Here is a 19149-nt window from a genome sequence, read left to right on the forward strand (position 1 = left end):
ACGAATCCCGCAGCTCCTCTCCACAAGGACACCTCCCCTTCATCCCAGGACACCGCTCCCAGGCTGGTCTTAAAGAAAAAAGGCCACCATTCCCAGGATTGCAACCAGAGGCGTGTGAGTACCCAATGCCACTTCCAAAGCTCTTCAATAAGGAGGAGTGGAGAGAACGGTGAGGCCATGTGGGCACAGCGGCAGAGTCTCGGGCCCAGGCGCCACTGTTCCCAGGACCGGGTCCTCCTAGCTGCTGCTGGGCTCTCAGGACAAGCTTGGCTTCTCTCCTTTCAGTTCACCAAGCCTGGAAGTCCTCTGGATGCCATTGTCATCCCCAAGACCTCAGCCACTTGAGCCAGCCAGAGGAGGAAACCTTAGAGGCTCTTGACTGGCACACTGGCTTCCTCTGGCCTGTGTCAAGGAACGACACAGACGATAACACCCGTTCTGGGGACCCAACACCTGGTCCCCGGCTGGTTCTGCCCAGTCACCTTCAGCTGACGTTAATCGCAGGAGCATTAGTTCACTAAGCCTCATGGGAGCCAGCGCGGAGGGGCAGGTCACCCCCCCAGCATATTATCCTCCCCTAACAGATGGGGAAATGACGACACAGGAAGATTAAATGGCCTGCCCAGCCGCACGCAGCCTGCCCCAGGTGGGGCACGGAACCACCAGAGTCCTCGTGCCACCTCTCAGGAACAGAGAAGGCTCCAGATAAAGCTCTTTAGATTTCTAGGATCCCGTGCACTATGGACGCCTAGCACAAGAGGTGGGAAAAGAACAGAAAAATAAGAATGTGAGGTAACCGTAGAGTTGCTCTCATTGTCTGTTTACCTGTGCTAAAACACCATGAGCAAAGACAGACAACACGATGAAGACTGATGATGACGTGAGCATGCGTGTCGCGGGCAAGGGCTGCCGTGAATGGGATGAGGAGGAGAGTCAGGCCAAGGGGGTGACCTCTGTCCTTCACAACCCTTGGGACTTAGCACAATCCACAAACCTCTAGCCTAAAACTGCTGTGGGACAATGGTCTTTTATCCTGTCACTTGTATTATTTTTAATAAAATGCTGATTGGCCAGTAGCCAGGCAGGAAGGAGAGGCGGGTCAATGAGAATTATGGGAAGAGGGAAGTTTCAGTCTACTATTTTGACCCAGCCACAGAAAAAGCAAGATGTGACTGCCTCGCTAAAAAAGGTACCAAGCCACATGGCTAACATAGACAAGAATTATGGGCTAATATAAGTTAAAAGAGTTAAAGCCGGGCGGTGGTGGCACACGCCTTTAAGCCCAGCACTCAGGAGAGGCAGGCGGATCTCTGTGAGTTCGAGACCAGCCTGGTCTACAAGGACAGGACAGGCTCCAAAACCACAGAGAAACCCTGTCTCGAAAAAAAAAAAGTTAAAAGAGTTAATAAGAAGCCTGAGCTAATAGGACAATCAGTTTATAATTAATGTAGACCTCTGGGTGATTCTTTGGGACTTAACGACTGCAGGACCGGGCGGGACAGAAACCTCTGTCAACATAAAACTGTGACCATGTCACGCTGTACTCAGTAAACACTTACATATGGAGTGAATGTAAGGTGCTAAGAGAGACATAATCAACCTGCCTCTGCAGTAAAAGCCAGCTGGAGAATGTCATCAAGGAGTACACATGAGACACCAACGCACAAAGTGAAAGGCAGCAAGGCCCAGAGCTGGTAGGGAGCCCAGGAGTCAGGGAGACCCTGTGCAGGAAAAGACCCATCTCTGTAGCATAGGAGAGAGAGTCCTGCAGAGCTGGGCAGAAAGACACTGCAAAGAGAAGGTACTTAGGGTAAGGCACTGGGCTATCCTCAAGACCCAAAGTTCAGAGTGGTAAAAAACAAAGGGTATTGGGCATGGTGGTGCACGTCTTTAATCCCAGCACTCAGGAGGCAGAGGCAGGTGAATCTCTGTAAGTTCGAGGCCAGCCTGGTCTACAGAGTAAGTTCTAGGACAGCCAGGATTGCACAGAGAAACTTTGTCTCAACAGAACAAAAAGACAAACAAAAAAAGAAGAGAAACAAAGGGAGTGTAAGTGGAGTTGAAGCATGAGGGTAGGGGTGACAGAGATGCCAAATCCACACAGGTCCTAAGTGTGGAACAAGGAGGTAAAGTTTTACACCCAGAATCACCCAGCAGTCTATGTTAGTGGGGGGAAGAGCAGGGAGGCCATTTTATTCATGAGGAATACAGGCCGACCCTGAGGAAGGAGGGCATAGCAAACCAAACAAAAAACACCTCTGCTTTGTTTTATCAATTGTTATCCAGTCCTGACCACTCCCAAGTTTAACAGTTTGGGAGGCCAGATGTGGTGACCTTTTTGGGAGGCTGAGGCTGGGGGACTTTGAGTTCCTGGACATCCAAGACTACAGAGTAAGACACTTTCTCAGAGAGAGGGAGCAGGGGGCTAGCGATACAGTTCAGTGAGAAGAGCGCTTGCCTAGCGGTCTCGATCCCTAGCACAGCATAAACTGTGGGTGGTGGGCTACGCCTAGAATCCCAACACTTTGGTGGTGGAGGCAAATGGACTGGAAGTTTAAAGTCATTGTCTTGGAACACAGTGAGTTCAAGGCCTACCCAGGTGACAGGACACCCTGTTTCAAAATAAACTGGGCCACAGAGATGGCTCAGCAGGTAAAAGTGCTTGCCAGGCATATATGCTGACCCGAGTTTGATCCCTAGATCCCAAGATGGGAGGAGAGAAACAATTCCTGAAAGTTGCCCTTTGACCTCTACATGGGGTGCACATGCCTACACACATGCACACACTAGTAAAACGGGGAAAAAACAGACATACACATAAAAAGTCTGGAAGTGTAATTAGCACCTTGTATATAAATAAAGTAATACAATAAAATATTTGCTATGCTTTGCCCCCACAGAGGATCATAACCCTTGCCATCAACTTCTCACCCAAGAACACTTCTCCCAAGAATGAATGATGAGGTAATGTCTGTGAAATGCCCGGCGCTCTCTGAAGATGAGTGGCAAAAGACATCACTATAATTAATATTTAACGAGACACTCCCCGCCTCTGATCTCCTTTTCTGCAGACTAATGTTACCTATACGGATAGGGTGATGACAGACTGGCCCCTACATCAACCTGCCCAGCACACAGTGCCCAGCCCTGCTATGCAGCCCCTGGGTCCCTTCCTTCTATGGCTGATGGGGTCCATTATCCCAACCATCCAGGACTGGTCTCCTTCATGGGAGTCTAAGGTTGCTAGACAATGAAGGTCAAAATACATCAAGTAGACAGGCAAAATACATGTCAGAGGGTAGTCTTCCTTGGGGTCCCATTTTGAAGCATGAGAGGACCCATGAAGACTTCAAGGGGAATTATTTTAGCAAAACCCACATCCTAAGCCAGTAAATATTTTTAGGCCTAGCGTAGGGCTCAAGAAAGGAAGAAATAAGAACAGCTGTGCGGGTTCAATTACAAATGGAGTGGAGAAAATAATTTCAAAAGTTCAAGGGGAAAAAAAATCAATCTATTTCCTCCCCACCCCAGGCTTTCACTTCTATAAATACACACACAAATGGACCCGGGACCACGCTGCCTTCGAAAACGCTACCTGTCTGGAAATCTGCAAGACAGACGCCGTGCTGGGCTGGCTTTCAAGGCACCTGGGCTCAAACCATGCTCCCCAAAGTGTCTCTGCTCTTCTTAAATAACATCATCTTCCCTCTCGGATTAGAAGAACAGTACATGTGCCTGGCAGAAAAATTTTTTCATCTTTTTAGAAGAAAATATTCTCTAAAATCTCCAAGGTACTAATTATCCTTCCTTTTTGTCTGAAAACACATTTTTCAACATAACTTGAGAACTTAACTTTTAGATGAGTTACAACCTGGCTTCCCCTATGCCTTGGCTATTCTGCAACAGTTTAAAAAGTCCTATGGAAGCAGTGGCCTATTGCTGGACTCCTGGTACTTCTCCAGTGTCTTACAGACAATGCTGATACAGACATCTTTGCCGGATACACCTCTGGTTAGTCTTAAGACTGACCTACCAGGTGAAAGCCTGCATGCCAGTGCAGAAAGCTTTTTTGTTGGGTTTTGTTTGGGGAGACAGTTTGTAGCCCAAGCTGGCTTTGAATTGGCTATGCAGTCAAGGATGGTATTAAATCCTGACCCTCACAGACACACGCACACACCCTCTGAGTACTTGTATCACAGAGCCAAACCCAGCTGAGCTTTGAAAGCTGACAGAGCCAAAATGCCCGGCAGAGAAGTTGTCTCAAACTCCCCTCATCTGTGAGAGAGCCACTTCCTCCAAATGCTCACTGTCCTTTAATTTGACAGACGTATAAAGGGAACATTGTAGTTGGGGGTGTAGCCCAGTCGGTAGGGTCCTTGTCCACCATGATCGCAGTCCGGGCTTTGATCCCAAGCACTGAGTATAACCAGGTAAGTCAGCACACGTCTGTAATCCCAACACTGGAGAAGTGGAGGCAGAAGGATTAGAGAGTCAAGGTCATCCTTAGCTACAGAGACAGTTTGAGGCCAGCCTGGGCTACATGAGACATTCAAAAATAAGAAAATTGAGCCGGGAGGAGGTGGTGCACATCTTTAATCTCAGCACTCGGGAGGCAGAGGCAGGCGGATCTCTGTGAGTTCGAAATCAGCCTGGTCTACAAAGTGAGTTTCAGGACAGGTTCCAAAGTTACACAGAGAAACCCTGTCTCAAAAAATTAAAAAAAAAAAAAAGAAAAAGAAAAAAGAAAGAAAAAGAAAAAAATACAGGAGTGTCAGTGATTTATTTGCTGCTCTCTAGTTAGTGGAGATGTCCCCAAAACACCGGGTGTCTGCCGCACTCCTCAGAGTACTTTTACAATTGCTTCCTATCCTCAGGAAGATGGCAGTCTGTTCCTCTCCTGTCTCTAAGGACACTTCAGTGGTCTCCCCGCTCTGGACCAGAACACCATTTTCACCTCCACGCCTCTCTCGGCAAACATTTCAGTTTCAGCAGGTGAGCCAGACGTGGACGCTTCAGTCACTTTATTTAGCCTTTCTTTATCTCCCTGCTATCTCTCTCGGTTCTGAGGAAGGCAGGGTGTTTGTGACGCCACCAGCACCGTGCTAAGAGAGAGAATAGCCAAAGTGCTGAGAAAAGGCAGGCCAGGGTCAGTAATGAGCTTGGGAAGGAAAACATGGCTAAGCAAGGGGGGAATGGGGGGGGGGTCACAAGAGCAAGAAGCTTGCTAGAGCACCAGCCATGGACCAAACCTACTGAGCACCTCACCTGTGCTCCACTCTCTTCCCCAGCATCTTAGTTTAGACTCGTGCTCCCCGCCTGGCCCATCTCTGCTGCAGATTCATCTAAGAGCCCTCCCCACAGAACCCTCCTCAGCATCCACCTGTCTGGACCTCAGTGCCTGGGGCAGGAATTCTGGCTGGCATACCAATCTACGTGGCAATCTCCAGTGAGCAGAGGGCCTATTCCATGACTCTTGGGCACAAGTCTTGGGAGCCTGGCTAGAAAAGAAGACAGCTGGCTAGTGATATATTCTCCCATACCCTGAAGCCCTCAACATCCCCCTGAGCTTACATCAGAGGCAATCTATAACGTGTAGGGAATCTAACCAAATGAAGCTGAGCAGAATAAATACAAGAGAGGGGATGCCTGGACACAGACTGTATGGATCTGCTGCCCAGACAGCTGGGAAAATTGAAGCTGTCTTTGAAAATTAGTTTCCGAACACAATCGTATTAAAGGGTAGAGTAATTTTCCTCAGGTGTGAATTTTGCATCTACACAGACGGTTCTCAGGCACACAGCTGCACATCCCAAGAGGCCCTGCACACAAAGGTCAATCAATCCTAGAGATTTGGAATTTTCTTTTCCCTTTGCCGAAAGTCAGAAGAAGAAAGGCCCCTAACACAAGCCATCTCCACTGGGATTTTCCACACTGACAATTCCAATTCAGGGCAAAAATTCAATCCTTTCCCATCTGTGTTTTCCTGAAGGCAGCAAACAGGTCTAGATAATTCTTCCCCAAGGGCCAAAATGCTGAGCATTCTCCAAGTTCATCAGGTTCCCTGGGCTAGGAATTCATCTCTACTATAGAGACCCTCAGGCTAAGTTGTTGGGTTTCCTCTACAAATGCGAGAATGGCCCCAGCCCCACAGTTTCTCAAGCCTAGAAGAACTCTCCAGGCAGTGGAACAGCAACCTGTGTTGAGGCATTAAATGCAGCCTCAAATGCTGCAAGGACCGGAAGTCACCCGGGCCCAGACCCGGAAGTATCCTCCAGATTCACAGAAGTTGGTGACAGCCCACTGGTGAAAGAATAAGACCCAAGCATCTGGGAGGGTCTGTGAGTTCAAGGCCAGCCTGGTCTACAGAGCAAGTTCCAGGACAATCAGGGCTAAGTAGAAAACTACAGGACATTCCCAGAATTTCTTGGTCACAAGGGAATTTCTATATCACCTGTCCCATTTTTCCTGGGACCTTCTCCCAGGTAGGCACCAGCCCTCCTTCTAGCTCATTCTGGGAGCTAGAAGCTGAGCCCCCCAGGGCACAAGCTCAGTGAACTGTGTTGATTGAAGCAATGAATGAACAATGATGACCATGAAATGAATGATGAACAGGGCTACTATCTCAGAAAACAAAACAAACACAAAGAATAAAACCCAAAATATCACCAATGCTTTGGGCTTGAAAAATAAGGAGCCTGGGCATGTGCCACCATGCCCTGCCAAGCAAACAAGTCTTGTCTCTCTTCTCCATGACAGCTCTTCAGATAATAGAAGAGGGAGATGAGAATTTACTGACTCTTCTTTATTATAGTTGTAACATGCCCTGATAATCAGATGAATGAGCAACTAAACAGTAGGTCCTGGTGCATTAAGCCTGAAAAACCTGGCCTGATGGAGTCAAAAGTCCACACATACACACACACACACACACATATACTTTCCCCTGGACCACACAGACCTCCAGCATGAAGACTAAGGGGCCCTAAGAAGAGCCAGCTGGACCACATGGCCATGACAGGGACAACAAGGCATAGTTCAGAAAGCTGGAAGCCAGCCTGAGGTTTCTCCATCTCTGAGAGTCTGGAGCAGTTAAGTACCACCTGAGTTCTTGCCAGCACTTGCTTGACAGGGCAAACTGACTCCAGGAGCAGGTATACCTCACAAAACCCCAGAGGCCTGCATACCTGGTGACCATAAAATGAGCCATGGAAGGGCAGGAAGCCAGGCAGATGCAGTTGGGTCAGCAGTCACAGGCACCATCGTTCATTCATTGCTTCAATGAACACAGTTGGTGAGCCTGTGTCCTGCAGGGCTCAGTGTCTACCTGGGAGAAGGTCCCCTCAAATGGTACAAGGTTTATAGAAATCCCCCGTGATCAAGCAATCCTGGGAGTGTCATCTTGAATTGGGAAGGGGCAGAAGGGAAGGCTCCCTCTGCCCTATAAAGGCAACCCATCCCAGACACAGGTAAAATGAAGCCGTCTCGGAGTAGCTACAACAGACAAGCAGTTCCCCGTGAACAGCTTTCTTACCACGTGACCCAAAGGCCTCCTTCAAACCTGAGATTTTTACGACCCAGCTATGGTCCATAATCCTGGCCCCTGCACATTACCCTGGCCCCTGGGCATCTACCCATGGGCCCTGGGCATCAGGCTGGGTCCCTGGTGAGGCTGTAGCAGTTCTGTTTTGCTTCTCCCTCTGTCTTACTCACCCATGAAGGCTTGGTTTAAATGCCAGTCCCTTCTGGAAGCCTTTTGAGATCTTCCTCCAGCGCATGCCCAAGGGTCTCTGTATAGCAAGCACCTTGCCCAGAGCCAAATGACTGTCGCTCCAGGTGCTCAGGTGCGGCAGGCACTAGAATGATTCATCTGCCTCCTCCCTCCCCCTCCCCTCTTCCTGCCTGGTGAACTGAGAATGGAGAAGCAGCCTTGGAGGGTGCTTTGGGCAGAGGTGAGGCTGCAACCTTGGGCGCAAAGGGGACAGCGCTGAGCAGAATCTGGAGCTGTTCAGATTATAGCCTCCCCCAGCTCTGCTAACTGCATATAAAACCCACCTCTCCTGCTTGCTCCAAGGTACTCTAGACAGAAGCCAGCAGCAGACTGTGAATCACGTTTAAAAGACCATAGGGCTTTGCGTGAAGTGTGTTGAAGGGGAAGGAGTTCGCACACAACAACACTCTTTTCGGGGCTGCCAACAAACACTTCCTGGTTTTGCTTTTTTGTTTTGCTTTGTTTTATAGAAATATATGTATATGGGCCCTGAGAAAACAAATGATCTTCTTCAAGTTCAATAAGGACTAAATTAGGGGAAAAAAAAATACAAGGACATAGATTCCCCCAACCTGTCTCTTCCATCAGAGCGTGCTCACTGGGGGACGTCTGTGCGTCTAAGAACTGCTGATGAATATTTGAACAGCAGCAGCCTCTTCCCATTGATAAAACTCCACCGACAAGCTCAAGCACGCTGGTGAAATGAGGGCATGGACCAGAAAGACCTGCACTTCTCTGGGCAGCCTCATCCTCAGAGGCCCCACCCCCAACCCCCAAAACAGGGAGTTGGAAATCAGAACAGCAGCCAGGTTGCTGAACCAAAGGAGAGAATGAAAACATGGGGACTGGAACAGAAAGGACAGGGTTGGTGTGCTGGGACATTCCTATAAGCTCAGCATCAGGAGGCTGAGTCAGGACAGGAGACAAAAACTTTGAGGCTAGCCTGGTCTACATAGCAATCCCACATATATCCACCAGGGGGCTGGAGAGATGACTCTGTGACCAAGAGCACTGGCAGCTCTTCCAGGGGTCCTGGGTTCAATACCTAGCACCCACATGGTAGCTCACAGAGGGCACCAGGTATGATATGCACCACGTACAGACTCATGCAGATAACACACATAATGTAATTTTGAAATTTCCTAAACAGGGGGCTGGAGAGATGGCTCAGTGGTTAAGAGCACTGACTGTTCTTCCTGAAGTCCTGAGTTCAATTCCCAGCAACTATGTGGTGGCTCACAACCACCTATAATGCGATCTAGTGCCCTCTTCTGGCCTACAGGCAGGATACTGTATAAATAAATAAATTAATTAAAAAAAATTTCCTAAACAAAAGAATGTAAGCCAAGAGCTGAGTAAAATCTGCATCCCCTAGAAGAAATATCTATGCAAATCTGAAAATAAGGAATCTGTAATATTCCTCTTATTTGGGAACAAAAGGTCTTTTTTCGACACAGAATTCTGTTACTGGGCTTTAGTTGAACAGTTTACCTGTAATGTCTAGGTAGATGCATCATGAGTGTCCTTCTAAGAGCAAAGCAGAGAGATCTGACACAGAAAGCAGAAGAGATGTCGAGAAAGCAGAAACAGGAGCCAAGTCAAGAAATACAACAGCCGAGCAGTAGTGGCCACGCCTTTAATCCCAGCACTAGGAGGCAGAAGCAGGCGGATCTCTGTGACTTCAAGGCTGGCCTCGTCTGCAGAGTGAGTTAGTTCCCAGCCAGAGTTACACAGAGAAGCACTGTCTCAAGAAAACAAAAGCAAAAACAATAAAATTCCCCCAAGAAGAAACACAACAACCTCCATAAGTTGAAAAAGCAAGGAAGGTTGCTCCTCGCTGCTCCACCCCCCACTTCTGCCCCTGCCTCCTCCACACAGAAGACAGCAATGCCAACACCTTGATTTTGCATTTGGAACCTTCTGTGGATCTCCACAGCTTTAAAAGCCACGGTGTGGTGGAGTTACAGCATCCACAGGTAACTAATACAGCTCCTTAGAAGCAGTCAGAGAAGCCTGAGCCCAGAGAGTCACCACTGGTTCTAAGTACCTAGAAGCTGCTTTTCTACTTAACATGGGCTCCTCTTGAGCCCACAAGATGCTAAAAGCAGGAGAAAGACCGTCATTTTGGGTCTGTGTCTCCTTTACTGTGGTTCACCTGCTTAGCGGGGGGAAGGTCTGTGTGTAAATCACCCAAGGTTTGTCCCCCTTTAGGGGGGTGAAAGGTTGGAGGTAAGTCATTGACCTTTTTCCTTTTGAGTTAAATTGGATTAAGAGAACTTCAAGGGACAGTCTACCTCCCAATTGAGGACGTGATCCGTGAGGGCGGGGCCACAACGTGGAGCACACAACTTGTCCTCTCGATCAACATGAAGCTCTTTGGACACCCTTGCAAGACCAAAGCTATGACCACTGAAACCATACCTAAACCAGGCTTACTTAACTACACATACCGTTTGCCCTTTGCCCCAGTTCTTCCTCTGTTTAAGCCAAAAGCCCATGTCAGTGTTCCAATGATGGTCTTGGGACAAAGGGTCACTGGACCAATTTATATCGAATAAATCTCTCTGCTTTTCCCAGTCCCTCATCTCTGTAATTAGAGTCTCAGGACAGGTGGCCGAGCCTTGCTTGCTGGAGTTGCTGGAGGCCAGGCTCTGACTCTAATTCCAACTATAACAACACAAATACAGACCCTGAAGTAAGTGAGGTGAGTAACCCTGCACCTGGGCTGAGCAGACCCCTGCACAGCTGTGCCCTGGCTTAGTCCTTTTGGGACACTGGAGAAGCTAATATACTTTGCCTGAAGAAATGGAGACTTGGGGACCTGATCCCAGACTCTGCATGTCTAAATGTCCTACACAGCTATTGTAGGAACGAAGAAACAGATGTGAGAGTTGGGGGGAGGGGGGGCTCAAAGAGCAGAATCGAGGCAATTGGGCGGCCATTGCCCAAGGATGTTTTTTGGCTCAGCATTAACAAAAAACTTCCTAATAATCAGAGTCGACTAACGGTGAGACCAGAGTGACTGGAGGAAGGTCAGGCCCAAGCAGATCGCTGGGTGTGCTAGGCCAGTTCCTGCACCAGGCAAAAGGTGGACTTCACCAGCTGGCAGTCCTTGGCGTCTGTGACTGATAGCTAAAATATCCTTTAACCATGTGTGAATTTAGCTTTTTGGCATAAAGCATATTCTCACTTTTATTGTTACATGACTTTTGTAAAAAATTAAACAGAAATAAACACTCATATACTGCCCCATATACAAAAAACGTTCCCTGACCCCAGAGAGAAGGCGGAAAGGCATGAGCTGCAGACAGACATGGCTTCCAGCCTGACCAGCAGCCAACAAACTGCACTTGAGCAGGTGCCTGGGAGCCGTGAGCAGCTGAGTTTGATGTTCTTTTCCCAGGAAAACCAGAGAGAGCACAGACTCCAGGTAACAGCTCGGTTATCTTAAGAGGAAATAAAGAACATCCATCTTCGATAATTGCTTTTTCTTTCGCATCCTTCTGAATTCTATTATCCACGTACTAACCAGGCCTGACCCTCCTTAGCTTCTAAGGTGAGTTCATGTGCATTCAGGGTAGTGCGGCTGTAGACTATCATTCTGAACTCTGTATTTGCAACTAAGAACACAGCAAAGAAGCAACTCACCACCTTAACATTTCGATGTCTGAGTTAGACTTGGGGTGGGTGTTGTGGGGGGTGGGTTGTTAGGTTAAGAGGCTGTGGCCTACACCCGGTTCGTATTCTGGATGCTATGGATGGGAAATAGAGCATTTTTCAACTACCTGCACATCTGTCTTCTCTTAAGTCAAAATCTCAGAAAAAGGAGTGCTGTTACATCCGGATGGATTCCTCTGAAGCCCCTTCCATTCAGGATTTTTGAAGATTTGCCATGTTGCCCTTTTACAGAAACGGCTGGGTTCTTAGATCATTCCTGAAGAGAGGTTAAAAGAATACACTTTCATCTTTACTGCCACCTCTTTTCTAGCCTCTGTGTGTGTGTGTGTGTTGTGGTGTGTGTGTTGTGGTGTGTGTGTTGTGTGTATGTGTGTGAAAGAGAGTATGTGTGTGTGATATGTGTGTGTGAGAGTGAGACGGGTGGGGGTGTTCTCTCCCCAAAGAACCCTCACTGAGGCCACCCACCATCACTCATCAGCTGGCCCACTAACTGGTTGGCAGCCCGAACCCTTTTTAACCACCACAAATATGAGATGAGTCCCTGCAAACATCATGTCATGTCAGTGAAATAACAGCTACAGCTTCCCATCCACTGGCAGAGCGCCACACCAGGCTTCTCGCTGTCCCCCAGGCAGAGAGTTAATCTAGAAACAAAGCAAAACAAACCATCCAGTTTGCAGAGCTGCAAAAAGGGATCTATACTCACCCAAACAAACACAAGCTGCTACTGCTGCTGCTTGCGAGCATCTACTCGCTGTCTGCATTAGACTCTAGGAAAACTACAGCAGCATGCATGCATGCATGCATCAAAACTGTGGCTTGGATGGCACTGAGCACATGGGTGTGGATGATACCTGAAAGATTACTGGCTCAGATTTTTTTTGGTACAGTAAAAACTGCTTTTTATAGGCTGGCAAAATGGCTCAGTGGGGTGAGGGCTGGGAAAGCTCGGTAATTTGGCTATCCCCCCCCACACACACAATAATGAATAATTTCTTAAAAGAACACTTTTCATAATATTATTGTTCAAGGAGTGAAGGCTCAACCACGCACGACATGTTTATTTAGCGTAGGTCACATTGAAAAGCTAAATTCAAAATTCCTCAATTTTGAGGCTGTATCAACTCTCTACCCAATAAGGCCCTAATTTAGAGATGGGAAAACTGCAAGAGTGAGTTCAGCAGAGGACCACATGCAACCCTTGCAGCAGCAGCATGCTTCTGGCTTCACTCAAGTCTCTTCCGATTTCAGGAAAATCGCAAGCTACCGTCAGTCTTGAACAGCACGCGTGTGACAGAGAGCAAGCACTAGAGCCAGGCTTCGCAACAGCGGGGTGGGGTGGGGAGAAGTGGGACACTGCAGCTGCCATTCTGGGGGCTTCCTGTGGGCTCTCTCTACAAGCAGAGGTGACCACACACAAAATCTTCCAAGCAACTGCTGGAAGGGCAGTGGGAAGTCAGCGGTTGAGGAACACCTCAGATAAGGCGATAAGAAAGGCCGCTCCCTGAGGGGTAGGACAAGTCAAGCCCCCTAAGGCTAGGCCCGTGCTTGGCAGACACCAGATAAGCATGGAAAAGGCCTAGAGACAAGGGATCAGGGACTAAGAGTGAATAGGGTGAAAGGGAAGGGTATGCGTCATGTCTACAAGGCTGGGGGACTTTGAACTTCCAACACATCAACACACACAAGATCCAAAGAAGTCTATGAAAAATGATCAGAGGCACACTTTAGGAAGAAATGACAGAAACCTGATATTTAGAGAGAGAGAGAGACACTGGAAATATGGGAAGTTTGAGACTTTGGAAGTTTTGGAAGGGCGTGGTGACTGGTGACCACAACAAAGAGGGAACAATCCAGAGATAAGGTCCTAGATGACTATCTTCAAAGCAACAGCCGACCATTCTCTCCTGGTGGGAGTCTCCAGCCTGGGAGGAAGAGAAGGTAATGGCCATCCTATGGCCAGAAGGCAGGGTCAGCGATGTGGTATCAGGGTTGGTATCACCAGGCAAGCAACCCCACTCAAGCCTTCCCTTCATTCATCAGTAAGCAACCAAAGGGCACTACTCTGAGGGGCTTGTGGTGAGAATGGAAGGGAAATAGGGAGGAGAGGAAAGAAGGGAAAGATAAGGAGGGCGTTAAGAGAAAAGGAAGAGGGGCTAGAGAGAACAAGAGAGAAGGACAACTGAAGGGGAGAGGACCGGAGAGCCTGAAGAATGTCAACCGACCACACCATTCCCTAAGCACAGCAGCAGCTGCTGCGACCTGTGACTCCTCTCCTGAACTCCTGAATGGTCCTCCACTGCAGGTCCAGAAGCTTGGTCCAGAATGTGCTCAGTAACTGTGGGAACATCAGCTGTGCAGACAGCCTGTCTCATCCCTGAACACGCTGAGACCGCCAGGCTTTGGGACTGGATGGTCCCTCTACCTGGAATGGTCCTTATTCCCTTTTATTTGGTACTTATCACTTACATGCCACTCTTCTGAGGGCTTTTTTTAAATTAGGGGTTAGAGAGATGATGGCTCAGCAGTTAAGAGCACTTGATACTCTTGAAGAGAACCGGGGTTCAATTCCCAGCATCCATATGGTGGCTCACAACCTTCCACAATTCCAGTTCCAGGGGACCCAATGCCCTCTTCTGACCTCTGAGGGCACCAGGCAGACACATGCTACACAGACATAGATACATCAACACAAAATACTCATATACATAAATCATATCTATATATATTACACATAAAATAAATGATTTATTTCTGTGTGCACACACATATGTAAATACATCAAGGCATGCGCATGGCAGTCAGAGACAACTTTTGAGAGCTGGTTATCTCTTTCGACCATGTGGGCCCTTGGTAGCACGGGCCTTTACCTGGAGAGCCCCCCTTCTAAGTACCTTCCAGGTATCAACATTTAAGTCTCCCAACAGCCTTTTCAAATAGGTACAACACTCTCTCTAGGATGCAAATTAGGAAATAGAATCTCAAAAGCTCAAATAACCTGGGGGTGGTGAATCCGCTCCAGCCACCAAGCCTGACAATTCCCAGGACCCAGGTAAAGAAGAGAACCAACTTCCACAAGTTGTCATATGGCCTCCATAATACACTGCGGCATGCACTTGTGCATACACACACACAAATAAATTTTTGAATACTAAATAACCTAAAGGTAGAATACATGCAGAACAAGAATACGAATCCAGGTAGTGTGGCCCAAATCTGTATTCTCTTCCAAGAAGCTTTAGCCCAGCCCTTCCTAGCTCGTTTGCTGTAGTATTGAGAGACCCAGAAATGGCCCTAAAGTCCCATGCTTTGTGCCTATCACTTTCTCTCACATTGCCCTGAGTGTCTCCTTCCCAGCACAACGTGCATTTGCCTTAATTGAGTATTTAGCTGTTTTTTTCCCGTTTCTCTAACCAGAACATAGCCTTCAGTAAGGCAGAGAGACCTTGCCTTTTGTTATCCTAGACAAATTCTCTGGTTCACAGCAGCCAGCCTATGAATAACTGCTGAATGAAGAAGGGAGAGACTGTGGCGGACGCTCTGTTGTGCTGTGTACTGAGTGCTGGTCTTCACCCTCTTGTTCTGTTCTTCTCTGATCACTGTAAATGTTCAGCATCCTACACAAAAGCAGACCGGAGCCAGGGCCCAGCTCCCGGCATTTAGGGACGGGACAAAGCTGCCATAGTTATAACTGACTGTCAAATCCTCCTGCCTGGGTCCTTGAGCACACAGTGATAAGCTTGTGAGAGGGCACGGATTGAGGCTTCTGATTAATCCATCAGTAGCCTCCACCACCTTAGTATTTGCAGGACACTGGAAGCTGTTGACGTCCCTATCAGATCTGAGGCCCCTCTAGATAACAAGCGCCTGTCTCTGGGATCAGGAGGTTCCCTGAGAAGGAACACACTGTCACAGGAGCTCTACCCTGGGAGAAAGGTTCTACAGCAATGCATGAGCTCAAACAAAGACGCCATTTTTATATCCCACCAGCGCACAGCAATACACGGAACCTGCTGCCCATGACCATGCTAAAAGAGGTACCGACTCTGACCAAACACCTATTACATTCAAACACCATGCTTGTAGCTTTTACGTATGATCTATCTCGTGCATTTGGTGATCATCTTTATTCTCCTTTGACAAAGGAGAAAAATCAAGACTCAGAGGACCCAAATCCACAGCCGGGGGAGACCGACACACTTCCCACTGTCCTCTGCTTTCAGAGGGTTCTGCCTGCTTTCGCAAGGCTCCCTGCTCTTTCATGACCTGACCCTTGCTCGCCTGTGATCGTCCCAGTCCTTGCCTTAAAAATGGCCTCCCTTATCCACCTGTTGTGATCCTCCCCCTCCCTCCACCTTCCCGCAGTCGGGCTCCCCCAACCCTCCAGCTCAAATTCACAGTCCACTTTCACCACAGCTGAAGGAGGCCAGAAGCCCCGTGGTGGAATTCTGTACGCCTCCCAAGAACCTCAGCTGGTGCGGTGAGGGAACCCGTCAGGAATTCTCATTTCTTCCCAAGGACTGGTGAGAAAGTACCTGAGTCCCAAGCACTAGAGGATGAAGAAAGGGAAGTCAAGCTGGAGTCTGAATGCCTCTGGGGGGATAAAAGGGCTCTAATTAGTCTCAAACTCAAGACTATGACTCGGGAAAGGCAAGCTTAGGTATCACAACCCCACCCAGGCACAAAATGCATCCCCCAGCCTTCTGACTTCCTCAAGCTTGAAACCCAAAACCAGGATGTCTAGGGACGAAATCAAGTAAAATTGCTTCCATGAGATGCCTCTCACTGTGGGAGGCACTAATTGCAGTACAAGGTACTGGGCAAAGAGACAACGCTCGCCTTCCTCCACACAGGGCCCCCATCTCATTCTCAACTTTGCTCTGGCTGCACCAGAATTCATCGGTCTTGGAAGTCAGGACCTGTCCTTTCTAAACTGTGGCTCTCTTCAGCTTCCTGGGCAGGCCACACCCACCAGGGGGCTCCAGGTTTAGAGTGAGTCTCCACGTCCTGCATCATAAAGCATCTCAACCTCAACTTAGGCTGGAAATAAACCTCCCTAAGCAACCTTCAGGGCCCTACAAGAGTGCATTATCTTCCTCCCTCAATTTTGTGAGGTTTTTGCAAAAAATAACCGCCTCACAAACAGAAACATTTCCTGATCTATAAGCCACTTTAAAAACAAATCATTATGCCTTTGAATATTTTATGATGGGCCAATGCACTGGAGGCAAGGCGCGCTTTCACCAACCCTTGCCATGTCTATTTTGAGACTCCTGGAGCAAACTCCAAATGCTTCCTTTATCTTCCAAACACCAATTTGTAAGTGCTGGATAGATTCTTGATGAATTAATGGCTCCACCCAAACTGACCCTCCATGGCAGAGCTCAGAGAATCCCCCTCTGTAGACCTTATAGCTAATCTATCTCAATGTACACTCAACGATCACTACTTCCACCCTATGTTAGAAAGGCGCCAAAACCGGCCAAAATCGGTGGACTCGCCCAAGGTCACACAGCCTAGACGGTTCCGGGACACCCAGCCCTTGGAGCACCTCCATTTCCAGAGGCTGCCACCACACCCATCCTAAAGCTCAGTCAAGGCTGCTACGGGTTAGTGACATGACCCCCTTCCCCCAGTACTGACTTCTGGATGTCTCCAACCTTTCTCTCCATGCCCCTATGAGCTCTGGAGCTGAAACACTCTCTGGGTGCCCCTCCACTCAAAACAGAGCAATACGGACAGGACGTGACGCTTCAGCTGATCGCCCTGGCGAACAGCTCAACCCACTCTGATCCAGGTGTGGCCGTCGAGACCAGACAGAAAGGGCTCATCTAAGGTCACTCAAAAAGTTGGCACTGGCTGCGGCGACCGCACCTGAACCCAGGTCTGCCTCCCGGCTGGGCGCTCCTCCCACTAACTACACCGTGCAGACCTCGGAAACTTAAGGCACACAGATCCCAGATACAAAGTTAACCGTTGCAGGTCCCAAGCAAGCCGGCGGCCAAGCCACGGGCGCCGGGAGTGAGGACACGAGGAGCGGCGCGGGTCACCGGGAGCACAGCGTGGAGGGCGGCACGGAAGAAGCCGAGGGGCAGCTCCCGGAGGCGCAGGCCTGGAATGTGGGGACTCAGGACCTCCCAAAAACTTTGCAGCGGCGCGGGGGGGCCTCGCCCTTACCTGCAGAGGAGGCGCCGCCCGCGCGCACGCGGAGCCGGCGGGAGCAGTGGCAGGAGCGCCCCGCCCAGCGGCGGCCACGGTAGCGGGCCGGGCTCGGGCAGCGGCTCGGCTCGGGCTCGGCTCGGGCTCCGCCTCCCGCGCCGCCGCTGCAGCCGGAGGGGGGGGGGGGGGGGAGACGCCGGCCCGGCTGCGCCCGCGCCGTCTGGCGGCGGCAGGTGCTGAGGCTGCAGCTGCGAGGCCACCAGCTGCCGGCGCCACGACCCCCGCCCCGGGGGAGGAGCCCTGCGCGCCGCCCACGCGGGCTCGGGAGGTCTTGGCCCGCCGCAGTGGGCGGTCCTGCTCCCACCCGGGCCCTGCCTCTTCTGATTTTCCCCAGCTCACCCCCTGCGGGGGACACTGAGGCCGGGTGGGGAAAGGGACACCCCAAGGTCACCCAGACCCGCGGCCAGAGCTGGAATCCAGAATGATCCTTTTTCTAACCTCTGCCTTCCCAGCTCTTTTACCTCGAGGTAGAAGACCCTGGAGAACAGAGGACCTTCATTCTTCCCTATGTCTTCCCACCCTTGGTCCCTAGTCTCTCCTGCTGAGGACAGTTGAAGGGAGTGGGCCCACTTTAGGTACCACTACCCCTGCCTCTGCCCTGAGTAGCCATACTCCCCAATCTTTTTGTTCTTCTGGGAGGCTTCGGAAAACCTAGAAACCATAAACTGCTGGGGTGCCCCGGGCTTCTGCACTCATGCCTCTTTGGGTTCCCCCAACTGAGTCACCCAGTTCTTTTTTTGTTTGTTTGTTTTTGTTTTTTCCGAGACAGGGTTTCTCTGTGGTTTTGGAGCCTGTCCTGGAACTAGCTCTTGTAGACCAGGCTGGTCTCGAACTCACAGATCTGCCTGCCTCTGCCTCCCAAGTGCTGGGATTAAAGGCGCGCGCCACCACCGCCCGGCTAAGTCACCCAGTTCTTGTATTACAATCCTACCACCTCTCCCCATTCAAGTCTCTAAGATGTTGGAGCTACACTTCCAGTCTTACAGCTTACAGTTGTGCTAGACGCTGTAGGAGAGGCCTCCAGGAAACATGGTCCTTGTTTCCTAGACCGCACAGCCTAGCCGACTTAGTAAAGCGCTGATCTGGTACCCATAGCACCATCCCCCCTGGTGAAGGCCTGCTGGAGGGGATGCCCTCTGAACAACAAACTGGAACACCAAGTGGAGTTGGTCAACAGAGTGTGGAAAGGCAGGCATTTCAGCTAGACGACCAGAATGAAGACCCCGGGATATTGTAGATTTCACAGAAACGGGCAGGAGTGGAGCTGAATCGAACAGTTAGAGGAGGCTATTCCTGATCAAAAGTTGTAATACAGGCCGGGCGGTGGTGGCGCACGCCTTTAATCCCAGCACTCGGGAGGCAGAGACAGGCGGATCTCTGTGAGTTCGAGACCAGCCTGGTCTACAAGAGCTAGTTCCAGGACAGACTCCAAAACCACAGAGAAACCCTGACTCAAAAAACCAAAAAAAAAAAAAAAAAGTTGT

The 19149-nt window shown here is 49.6% G+C and overlaps 1 protein-coding gene across 1 annotated transcript in view; it reads right to left on the reverse strand.

Annotated features, from left to right (window-relative positions):
* The window catches only part of Frmpd1 (FERM and PDZ domain containing 1), an 87878-nt gene extending 70156 nt beyond the window's left edge, over positions 1 to 17722 (reverse strand). Inside the window, exon 1 of the mRNA XM_057790673.1 lies at positions 17624 to 17722. The gene's annotated coding sequence lies outside the window, so the exon portion shown is untranslated. The remainder of the gene's footprint in view (positions 1 to 17623) is intronic.
* Positions 17723 to 19149: the final 1427 nt, after the last annotated feature.

Source organism: Chionomys nivalis, chromosome 16, assembly GCF_950005125.1.
Source record: "Chionomys nivalis chromosome 16, mChiNiv1.1, whole genome shotgun sequence".
Taxonomy (NCBI): domain Eukaryota; kingdom Metazoa; phylum Chordata; class Mammalia; order Rodentia; family Cricetidae; genus Chionomys; species Chionomys nivalis.